General features: G+C 39.8%; 1 protein-coding gene across 5 annotated transcripts in view; it reads right to left on the reverse strand.

Moving 5' to 3' along the window:
• The window catches only part of ZNRF1 (zinc and ring finger 1), an 87,475-nt gene that overhangs the window by 66,825 nt on the left and 2,982 nt on the right, over positions 1-17,668 (reverse strand). The window lies entirely within an intron of this gene.

The following is a 17,668-nucleotide window of genomic DNA, read 5'->3' on the forward strand; positions in this document are numbered from 1 at the left end:
AACCCATTCCCAATACAAAATACCTTTATCTTTATCCCACAAAATACCAACCTTTTTCATGTGTATTTTCACTGAACAACTTTTACTTAGGTACCTACTCTGTACATTGGCTATAAATATTTAAGAGACTTTTTAAAACTTTCTCAACTAACTCATGTTAGATGCTCTGCAGTCAACAAAAACATTGTCCCTTCTCTGAACAGCAAACTCCAAGCCTCAAAGCAAAGGACAGAAAACTGGTTTAGTTACTTACACATGCCAACTCCAGCTAGTTCGTATGGGCTGTGGGCACCCGAAGCACTATGTTAAAAAGGATTCTGAGTCCATGTAGAGCTCCACAATAAAGAGTGAAGTTTTAGCAATGTTTGCTATGGACAAAAACAAGGTCAGGGTCAGTGGCTCTTGCCTCTGCTCAGCCTGTTGGGATAGGGCTGGTATGACCCACATTCTTCCTATCTTGCTCTGTCTGGAGTCCAGTCACTGTGAAATGTTGCTATATTTGAAGAAGGTGTGGGAGTGGTGTATGTTGGGGGGAGGGGGAAGGAAGAAGATATCTCTTTGCTTCCTGAGAATCTTTAACTGTTCTACAGCAACTCCAAGGAGAATGAGATGGCAATTTAAGAGGGTGGAGAAAGATGATTTCATTACAAGGGATTTCCAACCTGAGTCAAATTTTAAGTATAAAACCTTGGGCTGGTTTTCTCCAGTCACCTTGCAAATCCATCCTCCCTATTCTCAGTTTAATCCCAACTGTATAAAATCAATATACCTATGCAGTAGCTTTTCTTCATCTTCCCCAAAGTTTATTCAACATCTGAGGGTCACCTTTCTACTTAACTGGCTTCCCCTCCTCCCTCCGCACCAACCTCTCTGAATTCTTCCTACACATAGGTGGTATAGAATGGCAGTTACTCTAAAGAGAGCCTTACAGATTCTGGGTATCAATGGGTTCACTTGATCCCTTTTCTGAAACTACACATTTACCAATTCTCCATGTACTGTAAGAATACTGTGGAAGAGTTTAGAACAATACTATCCAATAGAACTTTCTGCAATGACAGAAATGTTCTATATATGTGCTAATTATAGCAGTCACTAGCAATTTGTGGCTATTAAGTACCTGAAACATGGCTTGTGTGACTCAGACGTTAAATTTTAAGTTTTAATTAATTGTAATTTAAATAGCCACATGTGGCTAGTGGCTACTGTGTTGGACAGTGCTGTCTAGACTAAGAGAATAAATTCAGTCTCTCAAGAAATTGGAAGGCTCTAAAAGTTTATCCTGTAACTTCTCTCTGCACATCCTGAGTACAGAGGAAGAGTTAAGCCTTCTGTTGCCATAGAAACGAGTCCTTGCCACAGCTGTGAGCTCCCAAGAGGTACAGTGCTGAAAGGTTTCCCTACATGACTCAGGAGCTGATCTTCCTTTGAGAGTAGAGAACAAAATGATGATGGGTTTCCAGCTTCCTGTCTCCCTGTTCATAGAGCTTGTTTGCTCAACAGTACAATGCCCGTGATACAGCTTCATGGAATTTTTGACCAGGACGGGAAAAGAAAGCAACCAGTCAACCCCATTTTACTTTCCTGAAGGGGAAAACTAGAACCCTGGAGACAAAGTGATTTACTCATTTTTGTTTGTTTTTATACAATGGAAGGCAATAAACAAACACCCTGCAAGTTATTCCAAGCAATTTAAAATGTAGTTCAATGTAATGTAAAATTCAATGGATAGCCTAAAAAGCAGGTGAAGAAAAAATTAGTACTGAAAGGTAGAGATAAGAAATTATCCAGAGTGCAGCATACAGAGATAAAGAGTTGGAAACTACAAAAGAGTTTAAGAAATATGAAGGCTAGAATAAGGATGTCTAATGTATGACTTCCTGGATTTCCAAAAGTAAAGATGGGAAAATAAAAGATTGGCAAAATTTGAAGAGAGAAATGGCTGAGAATTTCTCAGATGCTTTGAAAGACATGAAATCTCAGATTCAAGGACAAATAGTAACCAGGATAAATAAATCAAACCCTAAACACATAACAGTAAAGTTGCAGAACACTACAAAAAGATAAAAAAGCAGCTAGGAGAAAAAAACAGATTGACTCTAAGAGTTGAGAAGCAGACTTCTCGATTGCAATGTTAGAAGCCAGAAGATAATGGAAAAGAACATTACGCAATTGCTGGAAAAAAAAAAAAAAACCTCCCAATCCAGATTTTTAAATCCAGCTAAATAACCATTCAATTTATGATAAATAAAAAATACTTTTAGACAAGCAAAAAAAGGCTTTAACATTAATAGATTCTCATTGATCAAAAAAAAAAAAAATTCAAAGGCCTACCTCTGGGAAGAAGGAAATTTAACTCAGAAGGATGAATGAAGTACATAAAAGAAGGAACAGAAGGCGAAGAATTAGGTAAGCAGGTAGGGGAACCCCAACAAGCAGACTTTACCAAATAAGAATACCAACGACTAATTCTAGGGTATGACAACAGTGGAATTACAATACTGAACTGAAGAAATGTGTAAGATGAACTGTGGGTTCTTATATTATTTGGGAAGAGAGCAGTGATACTGATTTAACTTTAGATTTTATTCAAGTATGTGGGTCAAAAAATTTAAGAGTAGCCTCTAAAAGGAGTGAAAGCTTCCAGATGGTGGGGAGTGAAGGGAAATAAGAATGAAGGAATAGGGTAAAGAAAACCCACACTATCAAATACAAGTCAGGAGAGGAGAAAAATGCAAACAAAACACACTGTAAATAGCACAGAACAAGGTATTAAACAATATGTTATATAATAGGATATTAAAATAAGATATAACTATAATCACGGCACTTTTAAAATCGATTAAACTTGCCAATTAAAAGGAAGTCTCAGATTAGGATAGAAAAAAAATCCAACTGTCATTTACAGGAGACACATCAAAGATTTCAAGACAGGGATTGAAAGTAAAAGGATAGGAAAAGATACCACGCATATAATTACAAAAAGAAAGCTGGCTTTGATATCAAACAAAATAGACCAAGGGAAAGTACCATTAGGGATAAAGATGCTCTCTCCAAGAAGATATAAGTAATTCCAAATAACTATGCACTTAAGAGGACTTCATATTACATACAGCAAAAGTTGACAAAATTATAAAAAGAAGTTAGCAAATCCACAGTCATAGAGAGATTTTAACAATTCTTTCAGGAATTGGGTAGATCAAGGATGTCAAAATTTAGTTTAAGATATGAAAGATTTGGACAACACAACTGAGAAGCTTGATCTAGGGGAATACATAATCAACTAGAATACTGGTAATCGAGAATAAAAAGAAAGCATACAAATAGTATTAGAAATGAAAATGGGGACATAATAGAAAACCTACATAGACCAATAACATTGACAAACTCGAATCATTAGATAAAAATCTACTCACAGAAAAAAAAGTCACAGGCCCAGACAGTTTTACAGGGGAATTTTACAAGCAAGTTCTACCAAGCATTCAAGTACAGATATTTCCTGTGTCTCTCTATCCATTTCCCCCAGATCCATTTTCCTCTCTGCTCTGTGTTCCACAGGCAAACGAGTCTGAATACGGTTCCCTTGCCTCCTAAACTTCTGCTGGGTTTGGCCAATGGGAAGCAACAGCTGGAGACTGGAGGACAAGATGGCGGAGAGGTTGGGGCACCCATTACTTGGCTCTCTCTGTGCCTTGCATGGTACGGCAGTGGTCTCATTTTTCTGTGTAAGTCTGCCGTTGTGTGGGACATCTCCTGGGACCACTACACACAGTTCTCACCAGGTTCTCTCGCTGTGAACTCCAGTTCTCGGAGTGGTAACAGTTCCCCCTGTGGCCAGTCTCCGGGTGCTTCACCCATCCACTATTAGCTCCTTTAATCTTGCCCACACCTTTGTAAACTGTCTCCTCAATTAAGTTCGATTCGATTACCTGAGTGTGCCATCTGTTTGCAGCCAGAATTCTAATATGCCAGAAAAGAATGAACATCTATCTATTCCTAAACTCCTCTTAAAGGGCTACATTAATTTTAATAACAAAAGAAAGGCGGCATGAAAATAAAATTTTGAATGGCATTTCATAACGTATATATAGAAATCCCAGGTAGAATATTAACATATTAAATCTAGCGATGTATAAAAAAATACATCACAACTAAGTAGGGTTTATTTTTTTAAAAAAATATGAGGGTCGTTGAACATTACAAAATCTCTTAACATAATTCACTTCACTAACAAAGGAAAGGAGAAAGACCATCTGAACCAATGCGAAGGAAATTTTTGATAAAATAGCCATTCACGATACTTAATTTAACAGATTAACAGAAGAGAATTAAAAATAACTACCAAAAACATTCACAACAGTTCCCATGCAAGAAGCATTCCCTTCAATAGAAGGAAAACAAAGATGCCCACGATTATAATTTCATATCCATGTTTTACCGGAGGAACTAGTCAGCAATCTTAAAGAAAGAGAAGTGACACGTAGGTTGATGAACCCAAAAGAAAACGGTCATTTCTCGCAGATTTGATTCTCTTGGATTTTCTCTGCAGATGTTTGCCCATTAAAACTATTAGACCTAAAGGGTCCAACAATTGTGCAGAAAAAACAAGAGAGCTAAAACTATTATAAAAAAATTTCTGACAGCTATTTACAGTAATAACCAAAAAACTGTAAGGTACCTAGTGATAAATCTAACAAAAGGGATTCAAGATCTTTAATAAAATTAAAAGGCTTTCATCAAAGACATTAAATAATAAGAAGGCTACACTTACTGATCACTTACTATCTGCTGGGCATTGTTTTGAGTGATGTGGCTATGCCTATAAAGTCATTTAATTCATAAGACACTCCCATATAATAGATATAATTATGATTAGCCTCATATTAGAGGTAAAGCAATTAAAGCACAAGATCAAATCACTTGCCCAAGGTTCCAAAACTAAAAATCGGCAACACTGGGATCCAAATCTAAGGCAGTCTGGCTCTGAGCCTGCAACCTTAACCACTAACCAACATTGCCTCTCCTAAGAGGTGGGTATCCCGTTCCTCCCATGACACCACCTCTCACTCAGTCAAGCCAAGTCTACATTCTCACGTCATATGGAGGCCAACTTGACCTGAGCACTCCAGCCTACAGCTGTGAGAAGAACCTCAATTAAAGGGCAAGAAGCCACTCTTTCAACAGAAAGTATCAGAGCACAAACTTTGGAAGCTGGGGTTGGGGCTGAATCTACTTTATACTTTAGTTCACATAAGGATGCAAGCCAACTCTGATGAAAGTAGTAGATCTCAGTCTTATGCCTCGCTACCTCATCGGACACCATATCACTTTTAAAATCGTGTAGCTTTCCCATTCCCAGGAGCAGGACAATGTAGATTCCTCAGATCAGACTTCGGAAACTTCATTTAAGACCTTAAGCTGCTTTGCAGAGTTAAGAACTAAATAAATGAACGTTCAATTACTATGTCTTTCTAATAACATTTGAGGATTCTAAGTGATCAATACTCAATATTTGTACAAATTTTGCAACTTTTCTGTAAACCTGAAATTACTTTAAAGTTTTTAAAAACATTAAAAAAATTCTACTCTTATATCTGTAACTCCATTCCTATCAGGTTCATAGGTAGACTCGATTTTATATAGATGGAGATTGAGAAATTCAATGTAATTCCAATAAATACCCTAAGTTTTTTTTTCCCCCTATAGAAGTTGACAAAGCTGTTCCTAAAATTTATGTGGAAGCAAAAAGCGCCAAAAATAGCTAACCAGTTTTTGTTGTTTTTATTGTTGTTGTCTCTAACATACAAAACTGTTTATTCTGCTGTTTGCAATTCAAAGACATAGGAAAATGTTTTGTTTGTGCAATATATTAGGGGAAAAAACTTGAAACTGCCCATTAGGGTCGGTTTGCCAGATGTCCTGTCATTAAGAATGCCAGCTATAAACAGAGCAGTTCCTGGTATTTTGTACTTCATTTTGTTGATTCTATCTGGATTCCCTTATTTGTCTCCTAGAAAGTTTCATTTAGACAACAGAGCTTTGAAAAATAAACAACAAGATGAAAGGATTTGCCCTTCCACGCAGCAAGACAAAACTACAGTAATTAAGAAAGTATTAGCACAAGAATGGACAAACGACCAATGGAACAGAAGGAAAAGCCCAGGAACAAATCCATGCCTGGAAAGAAACCTGGGATGTAAAAGAAGTGGCTTTGCAAATAAATCGGCAGGAAAAGACCTTACTGTTCCTCAGGTGCTGCTGGGAGAGTTGTTATTCATATGGAAAAAGGAAAATACTTGGGCGAGGACTCGGAACAAGTGAAAATATGCTATTTGGAGAGTGTAAATTGGTACAAGCACACTGAAGATCTACTGCATGATATTTAATTAAGAGTTGAATTAGTGGGGTTGATATCCTATCAAGAGGGTGGCGTATGTAAGTGCTGTGCTTGCCTCCTCTCACAAACACATCATCAAAATTTCTACTAAACTACAGAACAACTAAGAATGAGAATTGTTTGAAGTCTATTTGAACAGAAGTTCTGCAAGTAAGGACATACAGAGGGGGCCACCTTGAGACTCGTAGGAGGGGAGGAGACGTGGAACAGGCTGGTCCCACAGTGGTGTGTGGTGGTTGGAAATCAGGAGGGATATGCTGGTCTGTGGAGATCCCTCTGGAATAGTGAGAGGTCCCTGCCCAGGGTTCCAGTGCTGGCCAAAGAAGTCTCTACAACTTCTGGCTGTGAAAACCAGCGGAGATTGTGGCTGAGTGAGAAAGAGGGCACCTGGAGTCCCGGGCAGTCCTCTTAAAGGGCCCACACACAAACTTACTCGCTGATGGACTGATTCACTCTGAGCTCCAGAGTTGGGGCAGCAGCATGAAAGGTGCTGTGGACTTATGCAGAGGAAGGGAATTGTCTGGCTTCAGGCCCAGGGTTGGAGGGGCAGTTTTCTCCCAGACAGCGGTGCTGGCAGAATCCATTGTTTCTTTGTCCGCCTTTGCCCCTCCCAGTATGCAAATACAGGCAACAGCCATATCTGAGTTTCTATCAACCTTGCTAACTCTGCTTGCCCAGCCCTGGGGATTCCCTGAGACCCCAATCCCACCCCCACCCCAACTCCCTATCTAACTTGTGGGCCCATCCAACCTATTTCCATACAAACAGCAGAGTCCTGACTCTTGCTACAGACCTTAAAATCTCTCAAAAGTTCCCATAACCTAAACAAGCAGCATCTGTTGACCCGTACTTTTCCATTATGGTCACCAGCCCAGTCCTCACAACCAATCAGCCCAAAAGTCAATCCCTCCCACTGACATGCAAACAGCAACCAAGAAGTGCACACAAAATCCAAACAAGGGACATACATGGAGCACCCGGCTCAGGTGAGCAGGGATAACCGTACCCTTGAGACACACAGCACATCTACTACATAAGGCCTCTCTACTAAGACCAGGAGACTTAGGAGCCCTACCTAATACACAGAAACAAACACAGAGAGGCAGCCAAAATGGTGAGATGAAGAAATATGCTCCAAATGAAAGAACAGAACAACGCTTCAGAAGAACTAACCAAAATGGAGATGAACAATCTACTAGTTGCAGAGTTCAAAACGCTTGTCATAAGGATGCTCAATTACGTTAGGGGAAGAGTAGATGAACTCAGCGAGAACTTTAACAAAGAGAAAACATTAAAAGAACCAGTCAGAAATGAAGACTACAATAACTACCTTAGGAGGAATCAACAGTAGATTAGATGAAGCAGAGGAAGGCATCGGTGATTTAGAAGATAAGGTAGCAGAAGACACCCAATCAGAACAGCAACGAGAAAAAAAGATCCAAAAAATGAGGACAGTTTAAGGGGCCTCTGGGACAATATCAAGTATATCAACCTTCATATCATAGGGATAGCAGAAAGAGAAGAGATAGCGCAAGGAATTAAAAACCTATTTCAAGATATAATGACTGAAAACCTCCCTAACCTGGTGAAGAAAACACACAAGTCCAGAAAGTACCAGAGTCTCAAACAAAATGAACCCAAAGAAGCCCACACCAAGACACATCACAACTAAAATGCCAAAGGTTAAAGACAAAGATAATCTTAAAAGCAGCAAGAGAAGAGTAGTTAAGTTACCTGTAAGGGAGCTCCCATAAGACGGTCAGCTGATTTCTCAACAGAAACTTTGCAGTCCAGAGGGATGGGCACAAAACAACGAAAGTGATGAAAATCAAGGACCTACAACCAAGATTACTCTACCCAGAATCTAAGGACAGATAAAGAGCTTCCCAGGCCAGAAAAAGCTACAAGTTCATCAACACCAAACCAGTATTACCAGAAATGGCAAAGGGACTTCTTTAAGAAGAAAAAAATAATAAAAAATATGAATAAAATGGCAATAACCACATATCAACAATTACTTTAAATGTAAATGGATTAAATGCTCTGATCAAAAGACATAGGGAAGCTGAATGGATAATAAAACCCTCACATAAATGGCCTACAGAGACTCACATTAGATTGAAAAACACAAAGTAAAGAGATGAAAAAAGATATTTCGTGAAACAAACAAACAAACAAACAAAAACAAATGAAAGCTGGGGTAGCAATATACCGGACAAAATAGTAAAACAAAGGCTGTAACAAGAGACAAAGAAGGTCCCAGTAATCCCATTTCTGGGTATTTATCCAAAGAAACCCGAAACACTAATTTGATGTGTGAATTCATGTGTTCACTGCAGCACTATTTACAATAGCCAAGATATGGAGGCAACCTGGGTGTCCATCAATGGATGAATGGATAAAGAGGTGGTACCTAGGAAATATTACCCAGCCATAAAAAAAAGAATGAACTCTTGTCATCTGCAACAATACGAATGGACTTAGAGGTATTGTGCTGTGTGGAGTAAGTCACAGAAAGACAAATGCCATGATTTCACTTGCATGTGGAATCTAAAGAATGAAATAAATAAACAAAAGAGAAACAAACTCATAGATGCCAAGAACATTTTGATGACTGCCAGATGGGAGGGTCTTGTGAGAATGAGTAAAAAAGGGGAAGGGGTTAAAAAGTACAAATTGGTAGTTACAAAATAGTCATGGAGATGTAAAGTATAACATGAAGAATAAAGTCAATAATATTGTAATAAATATGTGTGGTGTCAGATGGGCATTAGATTTCTCAGAGTGATCAAATCTTAAGTTATATAAATGGCTAATCACTGTGTTGTATACCTAAAACTAATATAATATATGCCAACTGTAACTGAATATTTTTAATTATAAAAATGGTTATACACACACACACACACACACACACACCCTAGGACTCAGCTACTTCACAACTAAGGATACACTCTAGAAAAATTCTCATTCAAGTATGCCAGGCAACAGAAAAAATTCTCAAAGCAACTGAAAATAATTTTAATAGCCGACGATAAGAAGACGAGGGACCCACAGACGGTGATATCTGCCGTATATTCACACAACAGAGTACAGCAGCGAAAATCAGTGTTAGAACAATAAGCAGTTATAGATCCATTTTGAGTATATACATATGCCGACATGAAAAGAATAGAGACATTATGATAGAGTTTACATAAATGTAATTGTTTTGGATAGTCAGGGCAGTGGTTACCTTTGGGGAGGGAAAGAGGAAAATGAAAATTGGGCAGGGTACATACAATTAAATCTGTAATGTTTTATTTATTAATAAAAGGTTATTAATAATCTGCTTGTGAAGTACATTTTCCTCTTTTGAATGCCTAAAACAATTCCTTTTTTTGAAAAGATTCCAAGGACCGGAGCTTCTATTCGAAGTCACAGCACTATTTGATTTCCTGAAACGTGCAAGTGAAACCAAAATTGAAATAGCACAAACCCCTGTGACTTTCCCATTTTGCAATCGCAGCACTGAAACTTTAGAGTTCGACAAATAAAAGTGAATGGAGAAGGAAAGAAAGGGTCGGGCTCCAGCCTGGATCCCAAGACAGAACATATCCTGAGGCCCCCTCACGGAAGAGAAGTAGGGAAATAATTCCTGCTTTTTTTGTAAAAGTGATAATCATTTTTTCCTTATGTGTTGTAAACTCCTCAGGCAATAGATAACTTTGCAATTATGCCATCAGTTAAAAATGTTAAACCTCTACTATAGAACCTAAGAAAATTCGACCTCTTAGAACAGAGGTTCTTATTGCTTTTGCCTTGTTTGAAAGAGCTGATTAAAGTCATCTTTGGAGGACGTCTCTATATTCCTACAGGCCTGACACCTTCAAGGCCCTGAAACCCGCCCCCCCATTTCTGTGATAGTGCCTTTTTATTAGTTATTGCTGGCTCTTAGGCATCAAACGCCGACTTCCTGTTCCTCTTTATTGAGCTCTGGAGACTTGGAAATGCTAAGAGACTTTGAAGAAAAGTACAAAGCCAGGAAACGGGGAGTGGAGACAGCGACGACTTTCTGAAGGCAAGCAAATCTTAACACGGTTGTCATAAACTTTCAGACTTTGTCTGTAGCTTACATAAGACTGTGCTTCAGACACACGAGGACGGAGAACTGTACGTCGCTGATTGGCCACAGTGAAAACTCAGGTTTGGGCAGGCGGAGAGGTCGAGGACACATACTGTGGATGTTAATATCATGATCCTGGCTTGTTCTAAACTCTTAGTATCGCTTAACATTTCCTTTCTCACCATCCTACAAAGAGACTGATGGGGGGATGTGTTCTCTTTGGGTGTCACCCGGAAGTGCTTTATTAGACCTAAAATCTTGAGAGTACAGATGACCTTGGATGAATCCTCCCTGCGAGGCAGTCAGTCCCCCGTCCAGCGCCAAGCGCTATGCCACCACTTCACAATATGGAAAAAGAAGGCACACTCGCGGCTTTTAAATTCTCATCGTTAGCTCCCCAGCCATCGCTTAATCCAGAAATGTGATGCTTTCCCTCTAAATGGCCTCGGCCCTCTGACCCAAGGCCTGTTTCATGATCCTATTACAACTACAATGGTGTTTTAACGAACTGTGTTTGAGTGTTGAATCTCATTGGTCATGCTACTGAGGCAATTCACTAAGCACAGGCCTCCCCCCACCCCCCTTCTATTCTGCTGTCCTGCACTTTGAATTCAGGGTTTGCTGTCAGCATGGAAAGCACCAGAGTTCTGATATGGCAGCCTCTGGTTAGGTTCCGCCAAGGGATTTATCATCCACAACCTACTCAAATCCCTCCCCTAACAGCTACCAAAAATTCCCCTGGTGAGAAATGCTATTATGAGAAGGAGTGGCTGCTTTGTGACTCACACTGTTTCATTAAAAAGATTTTTTTTTTTTAAACAGATTTTCAGTAGAAGAATCCAAAGGTTTTCCAAAGCCACAGCAAACACAGAACAGCTCATAATACTATTTCTCAAAGGTCTGCCACTTCATAGGAGATTCCTATACCTCAAAACACTGGAAGTGCTCAGATTCCCTGTCCTTTTATGTTGCATTTGACCTCTCGGCTGAGAGAGGAGGTAGGAAATGGATCGATTAAACACAGCCAACATGACTGGGCTCATCAGATATTAAGATGGAAGGCAGCTAGCTACTGTGCAAGCCAGCCTTCATCACGGGTCTTAGACTTGCCATAGTTCTCCAGAGCAACTGATGTAATAGTATGAATGATTTAGCCATATCTGACCAGGATTGAGGAAATCTAAGAACATGGTTTACATATAGGTATTCAGTGATGCTTATTTTAAAAAGTTCCCTTTAAAAGCTGACTTAGATGATAGCATACATTAGAGAGTACTCGAAATGTAAGTGATTTAAACAGAACAAAATGATGGAAAGTTAATTTGTGTTTATGGTAGACCAAGTACTTCATGGGTTTAGGTCGGAATCCCATGGATTCTCTCAAATCTTTGTGGGATTCCCAGAGAACCCGGGCAGCCAGCAGGACAAAAGAATTCTAACAGCTCTAATGAAAAGCACCTTCTCAGCAGGGAAAAAGGTTATTTGAAGAAAACAAATGAAATGATCTCCAAAGAGCTGAAAAATGTGGGCAAAATGACCAAACCATTGCCTGGGGTCTAGGGTCTTGGGTTCTCTGCCTACCTCTATCTATCCCAGATCACCTGGGCAACTCCAGATTTAAGTCTCTCCCACATGCTAACAAATAAACATTGACTTTAAAAAATAATGTACAGGACAGAGGTGATTAATTTCAGAACAGCCCTTTGTGAAGTATGGCTTATTTTAACTATACTTCGAGGGCTCCAGGTACTACCAATGAGAAATCTGAAGCCATGTTATGACAAGCCCGATTCACTAAGATCGAGATGACTGCATATTCTTAATGTAAGGTGAGGCGTCTCCAAAAATTGTCCTTCAGAAATTAAGGTACCATCTTAGAGCCAAAGTCTGCAGAAAGTCTCTTAGCATGGAGCATTCTTTTAAATTCTTCATTTTGAGCAAAAAAAAAAAAAAAAAAAAAAAACTCAGATGTAATACAGATTTAATAATTATTCCAGGGAGAAATACTATCTCAGTCACCAGTGTCATAAACAAGGCTTTAAAAATTACTTAAAACAACACTATAAAGTGTCAACGTCGTGGTGCTCCGAGACACACACTTACAAGACCAAGGAGGAAAACTGCTTCTTACAGTTCCTTATGGGTATCCGTGGCTGGGGATAAGTTTTACAGAGACAGATCACAGAAGTGGTGGATCATGCCTCTATAAAACAGTGCTCAATGACTAGAAAGAAAAGTGGCTTCAGGGATGACAGAGATACTAAGTCAAAGACACACACGAAGAGTTTGGAAAAGTTTTATATATGTATCTATTCTCACTGAGGAAATAGAGGACCACTTGAATTGAGACATATAAGGAATTTCTTCGCAGGCACTTGACTGGAACCACGAAGGAAGGATCACCTGCCCCAGTCCGGAACTAGGGTTTAGGAAAGAATGATCAGTGTGCGCGAAGAGTAGTAAGGAAATGCCATCCACTTAGCAGCAGTACGGACAAAACCCTGCACTTGTTTATTGTACAGAGGAACTGATGAAGAAGGTAAAATCTTCCACGAGCTATTCAGACTTAAGGAGTGAGGACATGAGGATTCTTAGCAATGTGGACAAAACAGGAGTTTTACAGAAAGTAACCTCTGAGCAACCTGATCATAAATTCTTAACTGGGCAGGTCATGGTGGGTAGTCACGCCCTAGGCATGTAACCTCTTTAGTAAAAGGCTTATCTTTGCCTTAAGCTAGTCCTGTCCATTGTTTCTGTGCATCTAGGTTACCACACCTCTGAAACGCCTCTCTTCACACCCCTCCTTCTACAGCTGACCACCCTCAAGAGAGCACAAAATCTTGTTAACTATCCTGTAATCCAATCCTGACCAAGCTTTCTCCCACTTTCGTGTAATCTTCCTTAGTTCCCTAATTCCAAATGAATGAAAGAAGCTGCAAACTGTCATTTCCTGGAAGCATTTATCTCATTCTGCTGGGATCCTGCTTCTAGGCATATCCTGTTTGGCTCAAATAAATTTTTATAAAAAATTCTCTACAGGTTTGGATGGTCTTACATCGACAGAACAAAGCAACGTTAACGTTAATCACTCTTGTAATAAATGTATACTCCCAGCACCTAGCACAGGTCTTAGTATACTAGAGGCCCCCCGATAAACACCAGTTGAAGAAATGAATGTCTTAGCTCAACAGATTCCACACACATACACAAAAAGTCATACTGTGGGGTCAGTAAGAAAAAAGGCAATAGAGGTATTTTGTCCATTTAAAATCTGGATTCATCCTAAGAGCTTGACTTGTCTAGCTGCTGGCCGGGTTTATATGAAAGAGGATATAACTGAGTAAGCCCTTCTGTAGCATAAGCAGCCAAAGGCAACTGTGCTGTAGAAGAAAAATCAGGGAGGGGGAAGACAGCACAGAAGGAAAGGGGCCATTGCCGCAATTCACTTTTGTCTGGAGCAACTTCAGTTCTCAAGAATCAAAGCAGACTGGCTTAGTCCTATCTATAGGAGAAAAATGCTTAGCTCCATGCCAATGAAAACCATCAAATAATAAACAATGCTCTTGCTGGGTGAACCTACCCTTCGGAAGCAAATTAAAAGATTTCTTTGGATCCTGGTTAGGAAATATCTGCCTGGTTTAGTAATATTGAAAATACTACTAATGAATGCACCAAAAAAGTGTTCAGAACGCTTTCTGTGCGTGGGGAGAGAGAGGCTACATCCATTGTGGAGTTGAGGTTCAGATAGAAATAGTCTTCTGACTACATTTTCAGAATCGTTTGTGATAAATTCAGACTCTTATGTCTCTCCTTAGCTCTACTGAATTCCAGGAGTGTGGTCACCTGCATTGTTAACCAACCCCCTAGGGAATACTGGGCAGAGTCCACTTGAAAACCCTCCCAATCATTCACAGAAATCAGGAGAGCTCTTCTTTGTATTTGCCTCATTATAAATCCAAGAGTTCACTATAAATTCTTAACAGGCCTCCTCTAACTCGGTGTTCACAGGGACCCTGTGAATTTCCCCCTCCTCTGTATTCCCAACAGAGAAAGGCGGTACTCTCAATTCTAACAACTCCTGGGAGATTTCCATGTAAACAGCCTCATCAGTCTAGAAAGTACCCCAGCTGCTGCTTTAAGATTAAACTTGGTTCATCTGCTTCATACTTGAGAGGGCTGGTTATTCATAACCCTCACCCATTCAACATCATCAAAATCAGGAACCAAACTGCTGGGTTCAAGGATAAACCTGTGTGCTTATCAGAACATTAAGGGTCAGAAGTAAAATCTGCTGGGTCTATAAAGTCCCTTCTCATCCTCAAACCTATACTCACAGTAATCATTAGGAACCTTGATTCAGAATAGACCATGAGAAGGCTTGGAAAGAAGACAGATGGAAATTTATACTCACCCATCACTCTAAAAGACTGGGATTAAGACTTAGGTTTTGGGTTAAGCTCAGGATTCTGGTACCACAACCTCAGTTACCTACTGTCATTAAAAACACCCCTATTTAAGGTTTAGTAAAAATACTACTAATGAATGCACCAAAAAAGTGTTCAGAACGCTTTCTGTGCGTGGGGAGAGAGAGGCTACATCCAAGACCCGTTTAAGTTACTACTACTTCCCTGTTAAGTTTTTTCCAATTTTGAAACTGTCGAAATTGAAGTTTAATTTTTGAATTGGGTGTACTAAAAGGTTAATGCCCAATAAGCTTGGGTTGAATATCAGATTTGTAAAATATAAAGCATGTTCCTTTGCCAAAAAGGAACTAGAGTTGCATTTTTTTGGTTAAGAGTGGCCTGGCTCAGAGCATTCCTTATGGCATCTTTGAGGTGTGTCTTTGCTTAGTGGCGAAATGTACACATCCCATAAAACAAACACTTTAAGACTGAAACCACTGTTTCATGCAACACCTTCAAACTCCACTGAGGAAGAGTCAACTGTGACCTTCAAGAGGTTACCTTCTCCTGGAGGAAACTTTTTTTATTTTATAGAAAATAAGCCCTCATGGTTTTTAGAGAAGTAAAAACTCTGCTTAAAGAAAAAGTCCCCATTAAGGGTAGAATGCTGTAGTGCAGGGGACCCATCGTGCTCTCTGGAGACCACAAAATGCCTTTCCTTCTTCAGAAACCACGTAAAGAACCATTACCTCTAGCACACCTGTGGTGAGGCACAAAGAGGCTTTCTGATCCACCCCAATGGAGTTGGCAACTCTCCCTAATTATTTAAGAATAGAGAAAATTAAATCACTTGAGAACCCTGGAGTAGCAGCAAAATAGAACCCATGAGATACCCTGCTAGCATGTTTAAAGACTTATGAAAAGTCACATTCTATCAGCCCTCGTTGATGGCTTGATGACAACAGATTTTTCTGAATATGCACGTGTATACATACATATGATTAACAAGATGAAGCGAAACCCTCAATGACCAGCCATTTTATAGTAGGACCCAGAAAACTGGCAACCTCTTCCTTCCAACATGGTGGATCCTCTATGTTTTTTCTCCACATCTAGAAATCCATATTCTGAGATAAACAGGACTCTATCAGGAGTTAAACACCTTCCAGCAAAACTTACTTTTTAACGTAGAAAGGAAGGGACACTCTAACTCCACTTCCATAAAGCAGTTCTCAATAGCATTTGTTATCATTAAGAATGGCCGCCCATCAGTGTAGGTCAGATTTCAGTAGAGAGCATTATCTTCCATTTTGGGGAAATAGTTCACGTAGTTCTAAATCTTTCTGCTCAGCAGAGTCTGAGAAGATGAAATAAGGCAGAGAACTACAGGAGAAACGCCCCTGTAGGAATGACACTTTTCATATGTATGCTCTTTGGCTTTTGTGAACACTATCTCCGGAGACCCAGCAAGATAAGCTGAATGGGTATTATTTCCATCTTACAGGTGAAGAAATGGTGACTCTGAGGCTAAATGACTCACTTGCCAAAGACTGCCAGTCAGGTAGTTAATTAGTAGCCCAACCAGGAGATAAGCCTAGTCCTCTGACTCAGGCCAGTGGCATTTCCAGGACCCTACCAGTTTCCTGATGTTTTAAGGATGGGAGGCAGCAGAGTGTAATGATTAAGAGCCCAGGTTCTGACTCTAGACAACCTGCATTCCAATTCCAGCTGACCTGTGTAGGTTCCTTAACCTCCCCCAAAACCTCAGTTTCCTCACCTGTAAAACGGGAATAAAAAGTCTTACCTTATAGAGTTATAGTGATGATTAAATGAGACGATGGACCCAAGGCACTAAATTTCATTCACTCAACAAATATTTGTGCCTGGCACACACAGTGCAAGAGTCACAGTAGTGATCAAGAAGCACAATCCAGATCTCATGGAGCTTAAAAGTTAGTCAAATTAAAGAGAAAAAATAAATGGATAAATAAAATACTTACAAAGTATAAGTGCTTTCAAGGTAACAGGTGACTGGAGAGATTAATGAGAAGGAGCCAATTTTTAAGAGTGGTCTTCTGAGGAGACATTTAAGTTGAACCCTAAGGGTTCAGAAAGAGCTACCCATGTACAGAATGAAAAGAAAAGCATTCCAGGCACAGGGAACAGGGCACGCCAATGTCATAGACCATGCCAGTGTAGGAACCAAGAGAAGACGAATGTGACTGCTGAGTATCTTTACAGGAGTTGGGAAACAACCTTTACAGGCTGGCTGCCGAGGATTACACATCTATTTTTAAAATAGCAAAGATGAGGCTCAAGAGAGGAGGAGTCTCACCCAAGGTCACAGCTACTCAGAGGACCTGGAACCCCAGGATTCTACCTCCCGATACAACATCAGCTCGGTCCCTTTGAGGAAGCCTCTTTCACACTGAACTCCCCCACTTATTTTACTGACAACTATTTTTTGTGCCCAAGAAGAGTTCCAAAGCACCCCAAAAACACAAGCAAGAGCATAGCATCAACTTCCAGGCATCTAGTCAACTGTGCACCAAAATCTTTACCCTCTACTTTTACAACACAAAAGCAGACACTGCTCAGGCGTTACTCAAAGGCTCCAAAATAGAAATGAGTTTCTCTTCTTAGAGGAAAGGGATGTATGACCTGGAAGGAAGACCTCCTGGCTTGTTCCGGAAAGGGAGACAGAATCACCATTGCAAAAAAGCGGAAAGGTGAAGGTTCATCTCAAATGAATTACACAGGACA

Source organism: Rousettus aegyptiacus, unplaced genomic scaffold (genome assembly GCF_014176215.1).
Source record: "Rousettus aegyptiacus isolate mRouAeg1 unplaced genomic scaffold, mRouAeg1.p scaffold_m13_p_14, whole genome shotgun sequence".
In the NCBI taxonomy this organism is placed as follows: Eukaryota; Metazoa; Chordata; class Mammalia; order Chiroptera; family Pteropodidae; genus Rousettus; species Rousettus aegyptiacus.